Source organism: Doryrhamphus excisus, linkage group LG5 (assembly GCF_037039965.1).
Source record: "Doryrhamphus excisus strain RoL-2023G ecotype Guam linkage group LG5, RoL_Dexc_Guam_v1.1, whole genome shotgun sequence".
Lineage (NCBI taxonomy): Eukaryota > Metazoa > Chordata > Actinopteri > Syngnathiformes > Syngnathidae > Doryrhamphus > Doryrhamphus excisus.
In genome coordinates, this window is record NC_136361.1 from 13,883,282 (window position 1) to 13,903,752 (window position 20,471).

The following is a 20,471-nucleotide window of genomic DNA, read 5'->3' on the forward strand; positions in this document are numbered from 1 at the left end:
GAACCGAATCTAAACCCTTCTGTATGCCATTCATAAGTCCATAAGTCAAAAGAAAATATATATTGATATAAAACATGTACCGAGTTGAATTCTAAAATATTAGCAAGCTTGAATTTGATCCTTTCCTGGTTAAATTTATCATATCGCATGCTCAGATATGACACAACACGCAGCTCCAGACGCTCTTCACTTTTAAAAATGGAGGCCAGCAATCGGCACTGGACTGCTACGGAAAGTTTGTTTTTGATCCAAACTAAAGTTCAGGAGTGGACAAACAAAAAACTGGCAATACGGAGTTATTCCAACAAGTGAAAGAACAACTCAGGGAAGTCGGTATCACGTGATGTTGGTGTTTACGTTTTACTGGGCATGCCCCATTGACTATTCTGGTTGATTATAGTGACGCATGTAGACAAGAGATTGGAATATTCCTTTCCATGTATACCATTGTTTCCGGAAAAGTCATTCGGAAATAGAATTCGGAATGTAATATCGGTCCGTGTGGCAACACCTAGCTCGTTCCTCCTATAGACTTAGTGATGTTTTCCAATGTAAAAAAACGTGCCGTGGCTCAAAAAAGGTTGAAAAACACTGCTCTAGAATGTATGGAAACATGCAGAATGACACAGTGGTGACTCCTAAAGAATTGTGATTGATGCCGATATTGCAATATGTCAGGAGAAGTAATTATTTAAATCATCGATTATAGTCATACTATAGCAAATTGTTTTTATTGAGCCTGGTGTACACGTAGCGTTACACCGTTTTGACTTCCAAGACCGAGATTGCGCCCTCGACACAGACCGGGATAGGGGGAGGAACCTGGAATGGATTGATATCACAAAACTGCGCTTGCCAACAATAAAAACACCAGGCTGCTTTTTATTTATTGTCTCATCTATGCACCTTTTGCACTGCATTGCCGCTAATGTCATGTGCGTGCGTCAGTGGAGCTTCACACAACACAGTGGACCATTGAGACGCATCGCAGTCATCCATCTTTGCTCATTTGCTCGTGTTGACTTTACAAACTCGGGTCGACCGTTCTGTTTACCCGTGTCCCTTCTGGACTGTAAATTCCAAACAGCTCTAACACAGTCCAATGTGTTCAGTGTAAACTAGTGACTGTGTGTGTGTGTATACGATGATGGTTTGGCAGCCAAAAATAGCCACGGAAAGGTCAACGCTAGCGTGCATGGCAGACACGAAGATGGCTTTTTTTTATGTCATTACTCTTGTTTTCCTTAATTGTGGTGAAACTTAGCATGTGTAATCATTGTTAATCAAGTATATGCTCCATTAACCTTCAACCTAGGACAAAATGTATTGATTAGGAAAATGATTAATTACTGGAATCTGTCCGAGCATTAAAGAAGAAAATTAAAGAGTGGAGGGGGCGTTTATATCCCATTGAGCGTCTTGATAAAGTGCTTTGTTATTGATGTTTATTAATAGGATTTTGCACCATCATTGATGTGAAGAATGCTGTGAACCATCAATGACGTATCCCATTGATACGCTGGATTTACACTCATTATTGTCACTTTTTGTTGACAAAATGTTAAATTTTTTGTGTGTTTATAAGACATCTCAACATGGATCAGAAATTCAGTCACATTTGTCAGTTTTGGCAAAATGATCACATTGTTTTGTCAATGAGTTGATAAAACTCCTTCACTCGGTAGAGCAGCTATACATTTGTATACATACGTTTTATTTTTCCCCCACTTTTTCTTCTCAAACGACCAAATTATATATTGTCTTCCTCTTCAGGTCTCGAACGTAGGTGAATATATTGTGTAGTTTCAGTATTTTCGCTTGTGATAGATATTTGTTGGCTTGACTACCTAAACAAATAATACATTGCTTAAAATCTGTTAATATTATTTCTTTAATTTTGCAGAAACATTTTTGAAAAATGGTTTTGTTACAATGGATTTGACGATAAAACAACCTAAGGTCTGTACCATGTTGTCGCGAGTCAGACCGCAAACTCTTGTAGATGGACTCAACAGCGCCTCTACTGGTGTAGCAAAGTATTGCACTCCCATTTGACTCGCAAAAAATATGCTATGCCACATTTCCACTACCGATTCAGTAAATTCTGACCTACTTTACCACTCTTTGAGTTCTCCAAAGGGTTTATTCATTTATTGTCAACTCCTATACCAGCAAAATTAGAAAGTGGGGTTCGGTAGTCATCGGGAAGTTCTCGGGAATGTGACCAATCACATTTGAGTGAGTGTACCCGGAGGCGGGCTGAAGGTGAAGTAAATTAAAACAGACCATTTTGGAAAGGCAGGGAAATAACGCAGGAATAGGTGCAGGTTCTGGAAGATCTAGAAAGCTGTGTGGGTTTTGTGTGTTGCTGCTCTATAGAAGTCCACAAATACAAAGGGACGAAAATTTGCACAATAGGTTGCCTTTAATTTATCCCTTAAAGAATTATTATTTAATAATATCAGTTAATTAGTAATTATGCCAATGCAATTTTTACGTTTTATATGTTTGTGAATATAAATTATACAAATAGTATATTATTTAAAAATATACTATATATATATATAGATCAAAATGTGTGGTAAAAAAATGTACAATGGAATATGTTGTGATCATCACAAACAACATATTTCTAATTACTTAATTGTTTAACTATTAATAGTGAAGCTAACTTGAAATAAAAGTGCAACTCCTCCGTCGAGTTAACAAGTAAATAAATCCTCTAACTTCTGATTTTTTCTTTTTTTTCCCTCTCTTCCTGCACCCGCTGCTGCCGTGATTGCCTCCTCTGCGCCCCTTCAACAGGTAAAGTGCTTTTATTATCCCAAACAACACGCATTACGATGTTATCTTGTTCTCGTCTGCTTTGCAAATATTTAATAGATGCTGCTGGTATTCTGAGAAAGGCTCAAGTTGATTATATTCTTGTTTATTGAGGAATCTGTCGTGACAATGTGTGGAGGTTTTGTGTGTGCTCAGCCATGTGATACAATAATGGCAGCGTGGCGGCTCAAAGTGTTGTTTGGTGGCAGTCGACGATAAACACTATGGAGGGCTGGCTTAGATTTGACCTCAAGTGCGCTCATTGGAAGCAGCCTTAAACAACATAAGGTTCATTCATTTTCTACCGCTTTTTTCCTCACAAGGGTCAGGGGGTGCTGGAGCCTATCCCAGCTGTCTTCGGGCAAGAGGCGGGGTACACCCTGGACTGGTCGCCAGCCAATCACAGGGGACATATAGACAAACAACCATTCACACTCACATTCATACCTATGGACAATTTGGAGTCACCAATTAACCTAGCATGTTTTTGGAATGTGGGAGGAAACCGGAGTACCCGGAGAAAACCCACGCATGCACGGGGAGAACATGCAAACTCCACACAGAGATGGCGGAGGGTGGAATTGAACCCTTGTCTCCTAGCTGTGCGCGCTAACCACTAGACCGCCGTGCCGCCCCCAACATAAGGTAGTATATGTAAGTTAATTCAAACTTTAATAATGATTTGGCATGCATGAGAAAGTGAAAAGAATGTAGCTTTCTTTGGACCACAAGTATATTGCACAATATACAGCAGCAATAGAACTTGTGTGTGTGTGTGTATAATACGTGTGTGGGTGTGTATAATATGTGTGTGTGTGTGTATAATATGTGTGTGTGCAGCCATGTGATAGAATAGCAGGGCGGTCAATGAAAAACGTGCTGTGCTTTGGAGCGCTGGGCTAGATTTGTATGTTGCTAAGTGAGGACCAATAGCCTACTTTTAATCTGCACAGGCCCATCTGGTGTGTGTATGCGTGTGTGTGTGTGTGTGTGTGTGTGTGTGGATAGGGATGTCACACTGCCCTCATTCACAACTATTTGGTTAAATCCTCCCCAGCTCGCCGTTTGATGCCGTCCTTCCTCCTTGTGACATTTCATAAAGCCATGCTTTTATTGTCTCCGCACGGGCGAGACTTTCAAGATGCTATTCTCTTTATTACACTTGTCCCTCTTGACCCCCCCATTTTCATCATGGCTAAGAAGGTTACCGTGAGGTCAAGTCCCACTTTTCCGGGTCAGGGCCCTCTCCTCTTTATTTGGCACAACATTACGTAGACCTGAAGTAATGACAGAAATGCAAAGCTAGCTCAATTTGTATTGAGAATATGTTTATTATTATAGTAGCTATAGAAGAGCTTCTCTGAAGAGTGTTGCGATGGAGGGCGCGGAGATTATGAACTGATGAATCTGTTGAGGGGAGGGTTTTAGATCTCAAGGGAGAGGCAATAGCCGTCAGCTAAGAATGTGGGATTATCCAGATTTAATGGAGGGAATAAAGCATCCCATGGGTGGCAATCCGCTTTGCGTCCGCACAGATTTCCATCACAATGATGTGTAGAGATGTCTCCTCGGTCAAGCGGCTCAGACCTTGAGCGCGCCCCTTGTAGTGCTTTGGTGACGCATATCTGCTGACATTGCAGCACCTTTTGTTAACTGTACTGGCGATTTTGTGAAGTATTATGCAAGTATAATAATATTATAATATAAGACATATTAAACCTTGATTTGCGCAACAAATTTGATGATAGAAACTATTCCACTTTTCATTCATTCATTCATTCATTTTCTACCGCTTATCCTCACAAGGGTCGCGGGGGGTGCTGGAGCCTATCCCAGCTGTCTTCGGGGGAGAGGCGGGGTACACCCTGGACTGGTCGCCAGCCAATCACAGGGCACTATTCCACTTTTCTTCTTCTTAATTGTTAAAGACATAGCATTATTGTACTGAGCAGCCTGGACATCAATGACTGTGTGCCTTATTCTCATCACAAACACTAACTCGCCCCCCCCCCCCCCCCCCCCACAAACTCAAGATGTCAAAACAGTGGCCTCAAACCCTGTCGAAACTCTTCTTATGTAGCGTGAATGGAAACTAGCGGGTTTAGCTCAGTTTAGCAGAGCATGCTAGTGTGGCTGTTTGTGTGCAACTAAGGTTGTATGACTGTTTACATTGTGTTGTGTTTACCGCTTAAATTTAAGCAAGCATTTTCCAATTCTTGCTGACGACGTGCAGTTTTTCATGTTTGTAACTCCCCAGCTGGAAAAGACAGCATAAACCAGCTACTAGCATGACCAGCATATGTTGTATTTCATGCTGGTAAACAAAATACAAAAAAAGGTCTTGTAGACACACAAAATGAGGGTGTCATAAAAATATCTTTATATTAATATTAGTAAATTAATAAATATTAATAAAGCAAAATTTTGAAAATTTTGTAGCGGCTGACATCCCATTACATTAGCCAGACTACATCCATTTCTGAATTACCGGGCAAAATTGGCAGATGATATATTGCATCAATAAATATAAGTGTTTTTGCATTTAATTAATTGACATTATATTATTTGACGCTAGAACTGATTTAAAATGAAACTAAGAATTGTGATACATGATGGCTAAAATAGATATGAGGTTCAAACATGTAAAGATTGCCTTAAAGTGACAATGCAAAGCAACAGTAAGCGATAATTGAGCCTTTTAATTCCAAAGAATGGGGGCTCTTCAAAAGCTAACAAATGTACATGCTACATGCTGGATGCTAAATCAAAACAATGTTAGCATCGATACTATGACAACACAAACAAGGGCTGGACCAGGATCACTGAAGTACATGACATGTTGCCATGGCAATGACAAAAACGTTATTGCCAGGATAAATTATGACAAATCGCTGCGGCATGGAATAAATGTTTGGGGCCCCGTTCTTCCATTCCTTTTGTTCTGAATTCCTTGTGTCCACTTAAAGGGGGGCGACACAACAAAATGGCTGCTTGATGAATGAAGCAGTGAGTGTTAATAAATGCAAAAGCAGCTCGCTGACCTCATTTCCTTAGTCGATAAATATGACGCCGCTTTGGAAGCACGTGAGCGGTGGGTTTGTGCTGAAGTGTCTTGACTGTAGGCCATTGTTTATGTGTGATTTTTAAATTCATGCCTCAGGATGTGTGGGTGGGAGTGTGAGGCTTTACACCAAGGGTCCTTGGCATCAACAGGCAGTACGTTTACGTGGCATTATAATGTTACATTATAAGTTTACTCTGGTAGAATGTAAACAGCTACCTCTCATTCCTCATGTTAGTTCTGACAGGCCGGTTTAATATACGTATAGCATGCGTCTAATTTGTTATAGAAGGAAAGACTATTTGTCATGATAGGATTTTGCAGCTTGCAAGCTCCAGTATTTGGTAATGTTGTAGGTCAACCTGAAGAATTTAGATACTAATTTGGAAAAAAATAGTTTTCCATCTGCTACATTAGAATAAAAAATACAGTAATCCCTTGTTATGATTGAGATTAACTCATTACTACCAGCCGTTTTTCAATCCTGGCCATTTTAGCGGATTTTTACGAGCACATAGGCGCATGGAATATTGTGTTCTGGGGTTATATAAACATGAAACATACCAAAAGAAAGTATTTTGCTACATTTTTCCTTTCTCAAATAATCATCAGCAGAAGAAAGTTATGTTTTCAGCAAAAATATCAGTTCTCAACAAAAAAAAGGAGAAAAACAGCTTTAACTAAAGCATAACTTTCACTTTGACACAAATTTAGCAATACATATTTTGACAAAATATCCAAACTACTATGACAAAACATGAACAACACCAAAAAAAATCTAGTTTTGCATAAAAAAATAACCATTTATTTAAACAAAACACCATTAACTATTTAGAATTTTCACATTTGCCTGCGTGTTTGCATGAGTTAACACAGGCAAATTTGAACAAAAAAAAGGACAAAAACAGCTTTAACTAAAGCATAACTTTCACTTTGACACAAATTTAGCAATACATATTTTGGCAAAATATCCAAACTACTATGACAAAACATGAACAACACTAAAAAAAATCTAATTTTACATCAAAATATCCATTTATTTAAATAAAACACCATGAACTATTTAGAATTTTCACATTTGCCTGCGTGTTTGCTTGTGTTAAAATTTCCCTTCAATGCATAACCGTCTGCACGCTACATTCTATGCTTTGCCACTTACTCCTACATAGGAAAGATGCATGGCAAGTTCTTATCCAATTCACTTCCACCACCTTGTGGCTTGTTTTTACGACTTAAAACTGCACTAAACATGAGCTCTTCTATTGTGCACTTGCGGCATCACCTCTTTTTTTTCCAAAAAAAAACGTGCAAAGAAAAATAAAAGATGGATAAATACAAAGCTGAAGGGCTGCCTCTCTCCACTACAGGGAGCCGGAAGAGGGAGGGAGGCTGACATCATTGCAGCACAACGGCAGGGTGTAAATGCATTATGGGAAAAAGTTATAATAGTTCTGTTTTTTTTGTTTTTTTTTTACCTGCGTTGGTACTTGTATGTTTCTTGGGTCACTTTTGAGTGATAAAGTGATGTGTGATGAATTTAGCGTTAACACATGACACTGTGAGTCAGACTCTTATACTGAGTAATGACTGCCTGCGATTTACAAGCTTGTCGTGAGTTCATTTATAGCTTGTGATTTCGTCTTGAAAAGAGCTAATGTTTCCTGATTTGCACAGTTTTTTAACGAGTAGTAGTTGTCAATTCTTTTGGACTTGCATCAGCCTGAACTTGATAAGACTGAGAAGATAGCAGAAGATGCTTTATCAACTCAACTCCAGTGAAAGACATGCGCATTTAGCGTCATAAATGTTAGAAGTATGACTCATAAGAAGATGATAATTGTCACTGTATAAGCTACAAATTTAAGAACAGTTGTGATTTATACATCGGAATTTTTTTTACGGTATATTTTGCGGTATTTCCACAGCATAAAACCCGGATTAATCCCTAAAATAAAATAATTTTGTAGTGTGGTTTTTAACATTATTAGAGCCTTCTAGACATGAACTAACACCCCTATAGTCACCTTTACACTTGTATTACTCGAGTTAAGACATAAATAATAAACAATGCATGTAAACATACTAGGATTTCCAATTTTGTGTTGAACAATCCAAAAACACATGGCTGCTTACATCCTCGTCATGTCCCCCCCCCCCCCCCCCCTGTCTCCCAGACAAGGAGCGATCCAAGCGTGTCAGCCAATTACTGCTTATCTACTATAGCACCACCCACCCCCCCCCCTTTTTGTCACCTGCAAAGTGCGGCGGGAAGTGTGTTATTAAACCCAGCTCAGCATTTACAGCAAACAGCTGTTTGGGGAGGAAGGTGCCGGTTAAATTTCCCAGGTGTCTCACATGTTTTCTCAAGCAGAGCAACCAGAATTCCTCCCTTCCCTTTTCCTTTCGCGTCTTCTCTTCAATTAGCGGTTTTGATAATTGGTTTGTTTTACTTTCTCCAAATATTTTCCTAACCCTTCCTTTCAGAGGAAATGATTTTGACCCGGCGAGGCTTGGCTGTTCCGTCTTTGCTCAGGTGAATAAGCTTTCCAGTTGTGCAACAAATTGGGGAGCAGACTCATTAGTTACTCCTCTCGATGCCGAGGGAGCTCCATCACTTTGTCTTATGTGATCTTTCCTCCTCCTTTAATTACCAATCAGTCCATCCTGTTCCTTAATAAGTCTCAATATCGCAGGGAACCACAATGGAGCTATTTAAGGAGCTCATATCCTGTCACCTCTGCTCGGCCCAAGAAGCGTTATCTCAACAGCTGCCCCATTTCAAGGAACAGCGCTTGCCAAAAAGTGAGCTTAGTCTTCTGGAATTTGCACCTGCAAGGGAAGAAAAGTTGATTTCCACAATAGAATTTATGGTACTCTTGAAATTGGAGTCAAGCTTTTACATAAAAGAGAGGATACAAATGTTTTGGTTTTGCTCACTTTGAAATTGTTCTACAATAGGAAGCGCTACAGTGGCCGTAAAAGCTCATTTATGCTCCCAGGATGCATTGCAAACCAAAGGTTCTCAACCTTATTCAGTGAAGTCAAATATCCCCTAACCCAGTGTTTTTCAACCTTTTTTGAGCCACGGCACGTTTTTTACATTGGAAAAATCTTGTGGCACACCACTAACCAAAAATGTTACAAAATGTCACCACGACCTCACACGTGCATCAATAAGTCTATCGGAGGAACAAGGTAGGTGTTGCCACACGGACCAATATTACATTGCTCTGCCAGTCTTTACACCACAGACACTCCACAGTAGCCACGTTTACAGTTTTCTCTTTCCAAATGACCATTCGGGAAACAATGGTATCCATAGAAAGGAATATTCCAATCTCTTGTCTACATGCGCCGTGAAAATCAAACAGAATAGTCAATGGGGCATGCCCAGTAAAACGTAAACATCAACATCACGTGATACCGGCTTCCCCAAGTTATTCTTTCACTTGTTGGAATAACTCCGTATTGCCAGTTTTTCGTCTGTCCAGTCTTGAAATTTAGTTTGAATCAAAAACAAACTTTGCTTAGTCCAGTGCCGATTGCTGGCCTCCATTTTTAAAACTGAAGAACGTCTGGATCTGCGTGTTACGTCATATCTGAGCATGCGCTGAAAGAACGTACCCGGGATCAATTTAAACAGGAAAAGATCAAATTCAATCTTGCTAATATTTTATAATTAAACTCAGGACATGTTTTATATAGATATGTATTTTCTTTTTTAATAAAACTGGACTTGTGAATGGCGTATAGAAGGGTTTAGATTCTGTTCCACAGATGGCGCTAATGCACACGAAAGCTGCTTGCCAACCGCCAATAAACAGCAGAAGAAGAAAAACACCACAAAGAAGAACGCACCCTGACAAATTTCCGTTTGAGCGGGTACAAGATACCTCAATCGGATTGGTTAAAGGAATATTCCATCCCTGTTCAATTCTTCCCGTTTGAGCAAATAAACCAAATGCAATTGGAATATTTGGGTCCATGTATACTATTGACATAATGGCTATTGACATAATATTTGCAAATGATGATTAATAAATGTTAATTATAAAAAGTGATATTGGATAATTCCTCACGGCACACCTGACGGTTTCTCAAGGTACACTAGTGTGCCGCGGCACAGTGGTTGAAAATCACTGCCCTAACCAGTGAGAAGCATTTTTGTTTTTTTTTTGTTTTGTTTTCACTTGTTTTAATTTTCTCTTAATTACAATAAATTACATTAATATTATATTCATTTAAGTGGATAAACACACTAAATTAGCGAGGAATCACATAGTTATTTTCACCAATGTATATGTGTAGTAACCCCTCGTTTATCGCAGTTATTAGCTCCCAGATCCGACTGTGATAAATGAATGACCTTGAAGTAGGATTGCTTATTTATAAAGCAAATATTTTTGTAGTTAAAGCACAGAAAACCTGTTTACGACCTTTCATCTGACCTTCAAGCGTAGATTCGAAACCAGTTCTTCACCATCTCCTGACTGTGTGGCCAACATGCTAACCACTCAGCCAGATTTAGTGAGTGTATTTAAAAAGTGTATAAAGTACATAACAGCACTTTTTGGAGACGATCAAATGATGTCAATTTCCGCATCAAAGTTTGATATAAAATATAAACCTGCGTGATATACTGTGGTGAGGACATTGGCAACGTTAAAATTGGATAATTAAGAGCGTAGCTTCTCACCTTGAGGAAGTAGATCCATAACTGTAACCATTTGCTGTCAAACAAATCCATCTGCTGTTACTGTAAGATAAAAACATGACCACCATTTCGTTAAAGGCAGCTCCGACCATCTGTTCACGCTTTAAAACAACAGCTTTCAATGTTATACAGCAACAAGACGCTGAGGATTCCTTTTTTATGCTTCCATAGTCAAACTTTGGACCGCTCTGCTTTAAACTTTGCATACATACTGCAAAAAGGGGCTGATAAAAATATTAGATACAAAGACTACATTTTTGGAAAAGACGTAAAAGTGAAATTACCTGTCCATCCAGCAAGTGCTGTGTGGAGTTTGCATGTTCTCCCCGTGCATGCGTGGGATTTCTCCGGGTACTCCGGTTTCCTCCCACATTCCAAAAACATGCTAGGTTAATTAGTGACTCCAAATTGTCCATAGGTATGAATGTGAGTGTGAATGGTTGTTTGTCTATATGTGCCCTGTGATTGGCTGGCGACCAGTGTTGCAATTTGAAGCTGGTTTTGACTGAGGTGGAGGGAGCAGGGATCAAACCGCCAACCTTCCAGTTTCTGGATGACCTGCTTTATCTCCTGAGCCACAGCCACCCAAACTTAATACCTAATACTACTGTAAAGTGATAAAGCTGAATCCTGAAACGAGTTGCCCGATCTTAAAATAAGCCTAATTCCATCTTAAATGCAAAAAAGTGCTTGCCAAATGTAAGAGAATCCTAAAAATAACTAGTGAAATGATCTGCCTATGCAGCTACTTCATTTTATCTGATAAAAACATCCTAGGCTGCACGGTGTGCGAGTGGTTAGCGCACAGGCCACACAGCTTGAAGACCCAAGTTCAATTCCACCCTCGGCCATCTCTGTGTGGAGTTTGCATGTTCTCCCCGTGCATGCGTGGGTTTTTTCTGGGTACTCCGGTTTCCTCCCACATTCCAAAAACATGCTAGGTTAATTGACGACTCCAAATTGTCCATAGGTATGAATGTGAGTGTGAATGGTTGTTTGTCTATATGTGCCCTGTGATTGGCTGGCCACCAGTCCAGGGTGTACCCCAGCTGGGATAGGCTCCAGCACCCCTGCGATAAGCTGTAGAAAATTAGTGAATGAATGAAAACATCCTAAATTAAGATTTCTATGTTGAGAATTAAACAGGACCTTTAAGCTGAAAATATTATTCTGTATATTTTGTATTTTTCATTCTTTTTTTAATAGATGTGTCTGCACCTACTATACCAAAACAAATTCCTAGTATGTGTTTGATCATACCTTGCAATAAACCCTTTTCTGATTCTGATTCTGATCTATTTTAATATTTCTGAACTAGACAAAAAGTAATCCGTCATTGTAAAATGAAAGTTATAATACAAAGTCAATAAGTAAATAACACTTCGGACTAGGGAATTTCTCCAACATGTCTAAAATCCAACTTGGCAAGTGGCAAATCATTTGCAGTGCACAAGTAAGACATGACAAGATATGGCGGCCACCATGCGTGTGATGACAGTGAAATATGACGACCTCTACATGGAGCAAGGTCGGAAGCAAGCTTACCGCTGACAGATGTAAACTATGGAAATGTGCAGGATGGTTATTTAGGTAACCAGTACCTACTGAAGTGTCTCGTGAGTACATAAAGCAAGAAGAGGTCTGATTGCTGTTCTTCCACAAACAACACTCACTGTCACCATCGCTCCTGCCGAGCACGACGATGGGGGATTTGTGACCTGAGACGGCACGCGTCTTTTCCACCCCGATGATTCCACCTCAAGAAACGGCTGAGATGACAGTCAGTCATTCAATCAGCGTATTGATTTTTCCTGCCGCTGACCATCTTTCATGGTGACACGCACACCCAATTGGAGACTTTTTCAATCACATCCTGTGACACGGGTGACGTATTATAGCACCCTAAAATACAGCCCACCCTCCGGGCTGATCCCATTACCGGACTGCACTGGCTTTTGACCCTTGCGGCCTTGGTGCAGTCTTCACTCTGCAACGTTATTTCCTCCTTCATCAGCTAACCAAGATGGCGTACTTTGCTCACCATTACAGATACAAACATCTTAAAGAAACTGCTTCACATAAACACACACATGGCAATTAATGCAAGCTAAAACATCACCCACCGATCCTTTCACATCCTAACCCCATGCGATGCCGCATGGGAACCATTGGAAGCATCAGATGTTCATTAGGTAGCTCCGCGGTGCAACATATGAGGGCAGCAGGCTGTTTTTTGCTCATTAATGCTCTGCAACACAGACTGAGACCATTCATCACTGAGCCACCCTGTTGTGTACCCATACTGTGACACTTATGTCATTGCTACATTATCACCAAAACCTCCACAGTCTAAAGAATTTAGACCGTATAAAATAGACAGAGTGACTTTTGACATAATCTATACACTGTCACTCTGCACTTGGAATAGATGTCATATAACACATACAACAATGTAACGTGAAGGAGTGGAACAGGAAGACAAAAACATTAGCAACATTGGCATAGCGTGCTAACATTACACTCACATTTTGAAGAGTCTTGAACCAGTCATGATGTGCTATACATATCACTATATTGACACTTACTATGGTACACATTATGTCATTGTATGGTCATATCACCTCGTACTTCAGTACAAGGTACATTATTAAAAAAAAACCCAAACAAACCTTAAACTGTATTATGGAAAGCAGGAAGTGAACAAATGAAACAGTTACTGATTGTAAAAATAAACTGTATTATGGAAAGCAGGAAGTGAACAAATGTAACAGTTACTGATTGTAAAAGTACCAGATGGAGGGGTAGGATTTAATAAGCTTTGCTTCTTCCTACTCCTTTTGGACATGTGGAACTGTGAACTGATTATGTGATGCATTCAATTGGAATCTGATGCATGTTCAAATGAAATAAAACCATAACCATTACCATTACATTTAACATCAGCGTCATGCTAGGTCAGAGGTCAGCAACCCGCGGCTCCACTTTGTTGTGCTCGAATTTTATTTTAACACCCGAGTGGGGAAAATGCATGTCTTTGTAATGAGTTAAAAAATCCAACTTTGTGTAAGACAATGAATGCATCCTGGCTGAGTTCTAACTGGTGATTGGATGAGCAAAAAATGAATTAGAGATCATTTAATAAAACTTGTTTGCACCAGAGTAAACGCATACATTTATGTAAGTTTACTTCCAATACTAGCAAGTCTTTTCCTATCTGAACTACTTTGATACCCCAAAATTCCCTGAGTCTGAGACTAGAAGGACACATTTTAATATTACATCATTAAAAGTCCTAGTCTTATATGTCCTAGAAAGATACACAAAGCTCTTAGCATGTTCTTCACCTTGCTTTTATTTATAGAGGAATGCTGTTCTGTGCTCCTTTTTACAAGCAGCAAAACCACTCGGGCATTTTCCAAAGCTTGTCCCTTTATGGTCCCCCCAGCAGGCCCATGTAAAGTGGCCTAGGTGACCCCTCTGTGACAGGGGCGCGTTTATGCCTTTAAGAATCCCTTCAGCCTGGTAGCCTCCTGCTGCACATAAAGAGGGAAAATACACACGGTTGCCTCTCGTGCACGCCCGTCCGTCACGAGGCCGAGCGCTGGAGGGCATGGCCGCGAGTACCTTCAGCACTAAAAGATGAAATATGTTGTGCATGCGGTCGTTTATTCTGCGCCGTTTACGACACCGAAGGGACGGCGACTGGCTGCCTGAGGTGTTTGCTAATCATGCTGGGGATAAGGGTAGATGTGTTTGTGTCTATGTGTTTATTTTTAAAATGCCATCATATGCCATCGCCGGCCACATTTGTCACATTTGCCTTTTATGTACGTCCCACAGCATCCGTATTCTTTTAGTCTGCCTTGTCATGCACACGATTTACTGCTCTGCATTCACCGCATATACTGTATTTCATATGCAAAGTTGGGCCACACCATAACGCCAACATGCAGTTTAGATGGAGACTTTTATTAAAGACCCTCTGTTAAAAGCAGTTACAGTAAAATGTTAGCAAGGCACAGTAGATGGGTGGTTAGCGTGGAGACCAAACACCCAGGAGACCCAAGTTTGATTCCATCTCTGTGTGGAGGTTGCGTGTGTGGGTTTTCTCCGGGTACTCCGGTTTCCTCCTCCAGGTTAATTGGCGACTCCAAATTGTCCATAGGTATGAATGTGAGTGTGAATGGTTGTTTGTCTATATGTGCCCTGTGATTGGCTGGCGACCAGTCCAGGGTGTACCCCGCCTCTCGCCCGAAGACAGCTGGGATAGGCTCCAGCATCCCCGCGACCCGTGTGAAGAAAAGCGGTAGAAAATGAATGAATGAATGAATGTTTACCATTGGGGTGACATGGCGGTCAAGTGGTTAGCCACAGACCTCACAGCTAGGAGACCAGGGTTCAATTCCACCCTCGGCCATCTCTGTGTGGAGTTTGCATGTCCCCGTGCATGCGTGGGTTTTCTCACACATTCCAAAAACATGCTAGGTTAATTGGCGACTCCAAATTGTCCATAGGTATGAATGTGAGTGTGAATGGTTGTTTGTCTATATGTTCCCTGTGATTGGCTGGCGACCAGCATTTGAACCTTATAAAGTGCAACATGGAGTGTTAGTGTTAGTAGAATGTGATCTTCCTTGTGCTTCTCATGCTCCAGTATTTATTAGCCTCTTCTCCAGCCAGCCAAATGTTCTTGCTGCCATGCATTACGTAAATGAGCAGCACAGTTGCGGAATGCAGTTGTCATTGACTTTGTGAATTTGTGCTGTTGCCCAGATGAGACAGCCTTTGGAAGAAATCAGTTCTCAGTGCTCTTAATTCTCCCTCATCACATTTGCATGCTACATCAGCTCTAACTAGCTTAAAGCTCCCCGTTGCGTTAGTTTTTTTTTTTCTTCTGAATTAGCCATTTGTAGCTCTAAAACACATCTTCACCTGATGCTTATTCATCTCAGTACTGCAGAATTTTCCTGTCTTTTTGTTTCACCACAGCAAATAGAAGGCTTGAGCGTTATTGAGGATGGAAGCGCCATTATTATGCTGCCAAGGACACCTCTGCGGGGTGAAAAATGTTCCTGGCATTGGAGCACTTCTCACTATTTGTGCAAGTTTCTCTGCTTGCTTCACTTCTATCTGAAAAGACTCTCAGCGAGGTCACAAAAGATGATATATTTGCCGTTTACCGACCAAAAAGTCTTTAAAGGTGGCAAATTGTGTGGCTTTAGTTGTGCTGAGCTGATTTATTCATAGAAAAAATACTAAATGATGCTCTTAAGTGTTGTTTATTCTATACAGTTCCACCTCTGGTTCTGGTCAATAGCGAGTGATATCATGTGATTGGTGCGATTTTTGTATATCTTTGTGTAAAGTTTGCTGTACACCAGAGGGTGGAAATATGTCAAAACATGCATCCCTACTCAGTTGCTTGTGTTATTATTGTTGTTTTTTCTGCCGCTTTTATTCAACCCAAAACGTTGACTCACGCGGCTACAAAACACATACTGCAACTTTCCGCTGTTTAGCCAATTGCTACATAATTTGGTATTCCTTTTTAGGGCACTGATAAGCACATGTGTGTAAAATTTTATCAACATTGGGTGAAAAACATGGCCACCATCAAGCAAAATGCGACAATTGTCATTTCCAATCAACTATGTAATTCAAAGCATATATTGTAATGCGTGCATGTGTTCCTCCCTTAATAATATAAATGGCGGAATGGATGTTTTACTGCAAATTAAGAGGGTTTAAATGTTTTCTGCTAAAAAAAAAAAATCACGCTTTACGCTGAGGCCTCGGGGCTAAAACGGCCTATCAATCAGGTGTGGATTAGGCCGAGATTTTCAGATGCGATCAATATGAGGTCAGCGAGAAGCGTCAATCTGTTAGCATGTGGCCGCCGTGTTTGAAATCGACCTGTTCCCTGATGGTGGCTGATAAACATGGATGGCCGGACCGCCTCAGGAAGACTATTTGGGGCAGAGGGGTGTCAAATAATAGATCATGTAATGTAATACAAGTATCATAGATGGGACAGTATAAATAAAGTAAAAGGTAGGAAATCTTGTTCAGAGACTAGATAGGATGATACATGAAAATTAATTTAATAATAATAATTTTACCAGCTTCAATATATACAGTATATTTGTATGTTCAATATAAGGCAGGCCACGCAGCTAGGAGACCCGGGTTCGATCCCCATTCAGGCATCTCTGTGTGGAGTTTGCATGTTCTTCCCGTGTGCATGAGTTTTCTCCGGGTACTCCGGTTTCCTCCCACATTCCAAAAACATGCTAGGTTAATTGGTGACTCCAAATTGTCCATAGGTGTGAATGTGAGTGTGAATGGTTGTTTGTCTATATGTGCCCTGTGATTGGCTGGCGACCAGTCCAGGGTGTACCCCACCTGTCACCCGAAGACAGCTGGGATAGGCTCCGTCACCCTAGTGAGGATAAGCAGCATAGAAAAAAGATGGATGGGTGAATGACAGTGTCAATCAAAACTGAGCTTTACCTAACATGACCTCATATTAGCGTAGCTAATGATGCAGAAGATATGGTAAAAAGCTCCTCGTGTTCTCTCTTATTGAACAGGGCATGCTGGAGCCTATCCCATCTGCGGGCAAGAGGCAGGGTACACCCTGGACTGGTCGCCAGCCAATCACAGGGCACATATAGACAAACAACCATTCACACTCACATTCATACCTATGGACAACAAATCTAGCATGTTTTTGGAATGTTTAGGAAACCGGAGTACCCGAGGAAAACCCATTTAATTTTTATTACTTCATATAATACAGCATATAGCAGCCTGTAATTGCACTGCATTAAATTAATATTTTGCTCTGTGGCATAAATACACAACCTTCATTTGCTTCAATGTTTTTTCTAGTCCAAACGTGCTTTGCTTCCATGCAGCCATTATCTCACTTCACTGTAGTTGTCCAAAATGTGTGATGTCAATAGACATATCATAGTATGACCAAACCTTCTGAGTCTTATCAGCAGTTTGCAGGAAAAGGCGACGCCGGGAAGAAAAGATGGTTTCTGGCATCACTGATATGAGTCTGATATGTGAATCAACAGTGTGCTGTTGGAGAAGGAAGAAGATATGACACCGTCACTGTCGGTATAGAAAGCTTTGCGGGTTGCTTTGTGTCCACATTGAGAACCATGGTCAAACTGCTCTACTCTGTAGACAAACATATGGGGGACACACCCATCCATCCTTCATACCGCTTGTCCTCATTAGGGGTCATGGGTGAGTTGGAGCCTATCCCAGCTGACTCCCCAAACAAGGTCCATAAGGCATGTTTGAATGAGTTCGGTGTGGAAAAACAACTCATTAACCCAGGTGTCTCAAACACGCGGCCCGCGGGCCAAATGATCACATTTGATTAATGTTCATGTTAAAGGTTAAATAACTGTTAATAGTTATCCTCCCTATCCGTGTGGAAGTGGTAAGTTTTTGGCTTTTTAAGTTTAAAGGAAATAACTTGAAGGCTACTGTTTAGGTCGCTAGCTCTCTGGTTTGCGAGTTAGCATGTGTCTCAAGACCCTGCAGTTGCGCAATATGTTGTAAATAAAAAAAGTTTCAATGTGACTATAGTCGTGTTTTGTCATGTCTACAGGGCTCTAATAATGCTTTGTTCATTTTAATCTGAAAAAAATAATTTGTCTACCCACCAACTATATGTGGTTTCTTAAGTTTTTATTATTTGCCCTTTTATTATTATTATTATTATTATATTTATTTATTTATTACTGATTGATTGATTTTCTTTATTCTTGATTTGTTTATTTATTTTTCATCTAAAATGTCCGAACTCCCCACCAATAAGATGATCGATGAACAGATTGGAGTCATTGGTTTGGGTTAAATGGGGTGACCACATTGTGGAGTGACTTAGTTATCTAAGATAAGATTCCAGCCTCTGTCACCAATCATAGAAAATACTCCCAAGTCATAAAGAATAATAAGATGAAAGCAGAGAGAAGTAAATAAGGTAGGGCGCCTCCGGGGAATCAAAGCCACAAGAAAAAAAGCAACCGTCAGTCGGAACTTCACCTCTTCTCTGTGGATCATCTTTAATGGTGCTGCACAGGAAAGCAAGAGCGCACAATCTTTAACTCATTTTGTGCCGCCTCCCAGGACGCATTTTGGGGCTAAAATGGATTGAAACTCCGCCACAGGAAGCTTTTCCTGGACAGAACGGATTTAACGCCGCTTTGTTGGGGAACTCTGGAGACAGTAAGCCTGTGAAACTGTGATGGATGTTCTTGCCGCATTAGTTTAGACATAAAGAAAAGTTGTGATTCCTCTATGCTTGCATGAAAGCCGTTTCCTCTTTATTGTTGCAAGGTTTGTCTTGCCTGACAAGCTTAAATCAAAGGGGCCTTATTTCTGGCTTCATTAGCGGTAGCATTCCTTAAAAAAAAGGGCTTTTGAAACTTGTATTTGCTCACTGAGACATATTTCCCAAATTGGGCAATGAAGTATTCCCTTGGATCGTCTCATCTGCAGTGCGGTCAAGCAAAAGAGCATTTTAACTTTTTAATTCAGCATCGGGCTTTGACGAAAGGGAGCCTAACATAAAGTGACGGCACTCAAAAACCGGAGTTAGAAAGAAGCTGTCAGCTCACCTCCATCAGGCGATTGAAGGGAGCTTGCTGCTGACCTTAGTTATGAGATCCTCTCTTCCTGCACCCTTTCACCTCATCTCTTAATAGCCCCCAGTCTCTTGTATCGCTTCTACTGATGTATCACCGTGGAGGCTAGAAGGTGTTTGGAGTCAGGAAGGCAATTTGCCAGTTTGGTTAGGTTTTCTGTACGTTTAAAGCAGAAACAGACGTACTTCTATCGGTCTTGATTTGACCATTCAGTTCTTCTTGACATCATACACATTTTGCAGCAGTACCATGGATAAGTCTCAACAAATATGAAATACAGGCTCAGGCAAAATGATCTGACACAGTTGTAGGTTAAATAAAAGGCAAATAAAGTATTTTTCAAATTTTCCAAAAGTACATTTAATGCCATTCTGTTTCATTATGTTTTAAAAATGAAATCAGTTCTGGTGGTGTGAGGTTGGCTGGTTGATTTTCGTTTCAATGTTGGTAACCCATAACAATGTTATGATGTTTCCAGTTGGTACGGGATCATGTCTACCAAGATTGAAGTGCAAACGGAACGCTTTTTGTGTTGCAGTTACAGATTTGTTTCTTTTTGTAAACGTTTCCACAATGAAAAAGAAACCAAAAACAATGGCATTATATGTTTTTTCGAAAATAAAAACACTTTTTTGTTTCTTTACTTTATTTGCCTTTTATTTAACCTACAAATGTGTCAGATCATTTTGCCTGACCCTGTATAAATACTGTCACTTTTTTTTTTAGCAACTTTGAACTGGAATAAAACAGGAAGTGGATTGCCTATTTGGACTTAATATGGCACACGATGAGACAGAAAAGTTGTACACAGAATACGACACAGAAACATTCATTAATTTTCTTCCGCTTTTCCTCACGAGGGTCGCGTGGGTGCTGGAGCCTATCCCAGCTGTCTTTGGGCAAGAGGCGGGGTACAACCTGCCCAGCCAATCACAGGGCACATATAGACAACAACCATTCACACTCACATTCATACCTATGGACAATTTGGAGTCGCCAATTAACCCAGCATGTTTTTGGAATGTGGGAGGAAAGCATTGTGAGGAAGTGGGAAAGTGGGAGGCAAGCACGGGGAGAACATGCAAACTCCACACAAAGATGGCCGAGGGTGGAATTGAACCCTGGTCTCCTAGCTGTGAGGTCTGCGTGCTAACCACTAGACTGCCGTTCCACCGACACAGAAACATCTAACATTTATACATTT

At 40.5% G+C, this 20,471-nt stretch overlaps 1 protein-coding gene across 4 annotated transcripts in view; it reads left to right on the plus strand.

The window, feature by feature from the left end:
• LOC131105031 (mannosyl-oligosaccharide 1,2-alpha-mannosidase IC) overlaps window positions 1-20,471 on the plus strand; it is a 160,595-nt gene that overhangs the window by 50,734 nt on the left and 89,390 nt on the right. The window contains exon 1 of one of the 4 annotated variants that reach the window (XM_078790756.1): window positions 18,423-18,864. The exons of 2 other annotated variants lie outside the window; for them this stretch is intronic. The gene's annotated coding sequence lies outside the window, so the exon portion shown is untranslated. Of the gene's footprint in view, window positions 1-18,422; window positions 18,865-20,471 lie in introns of those variants that run through there. One more of the 4 variants, XM_078790755.1, reaches the window with a different exon arrangement.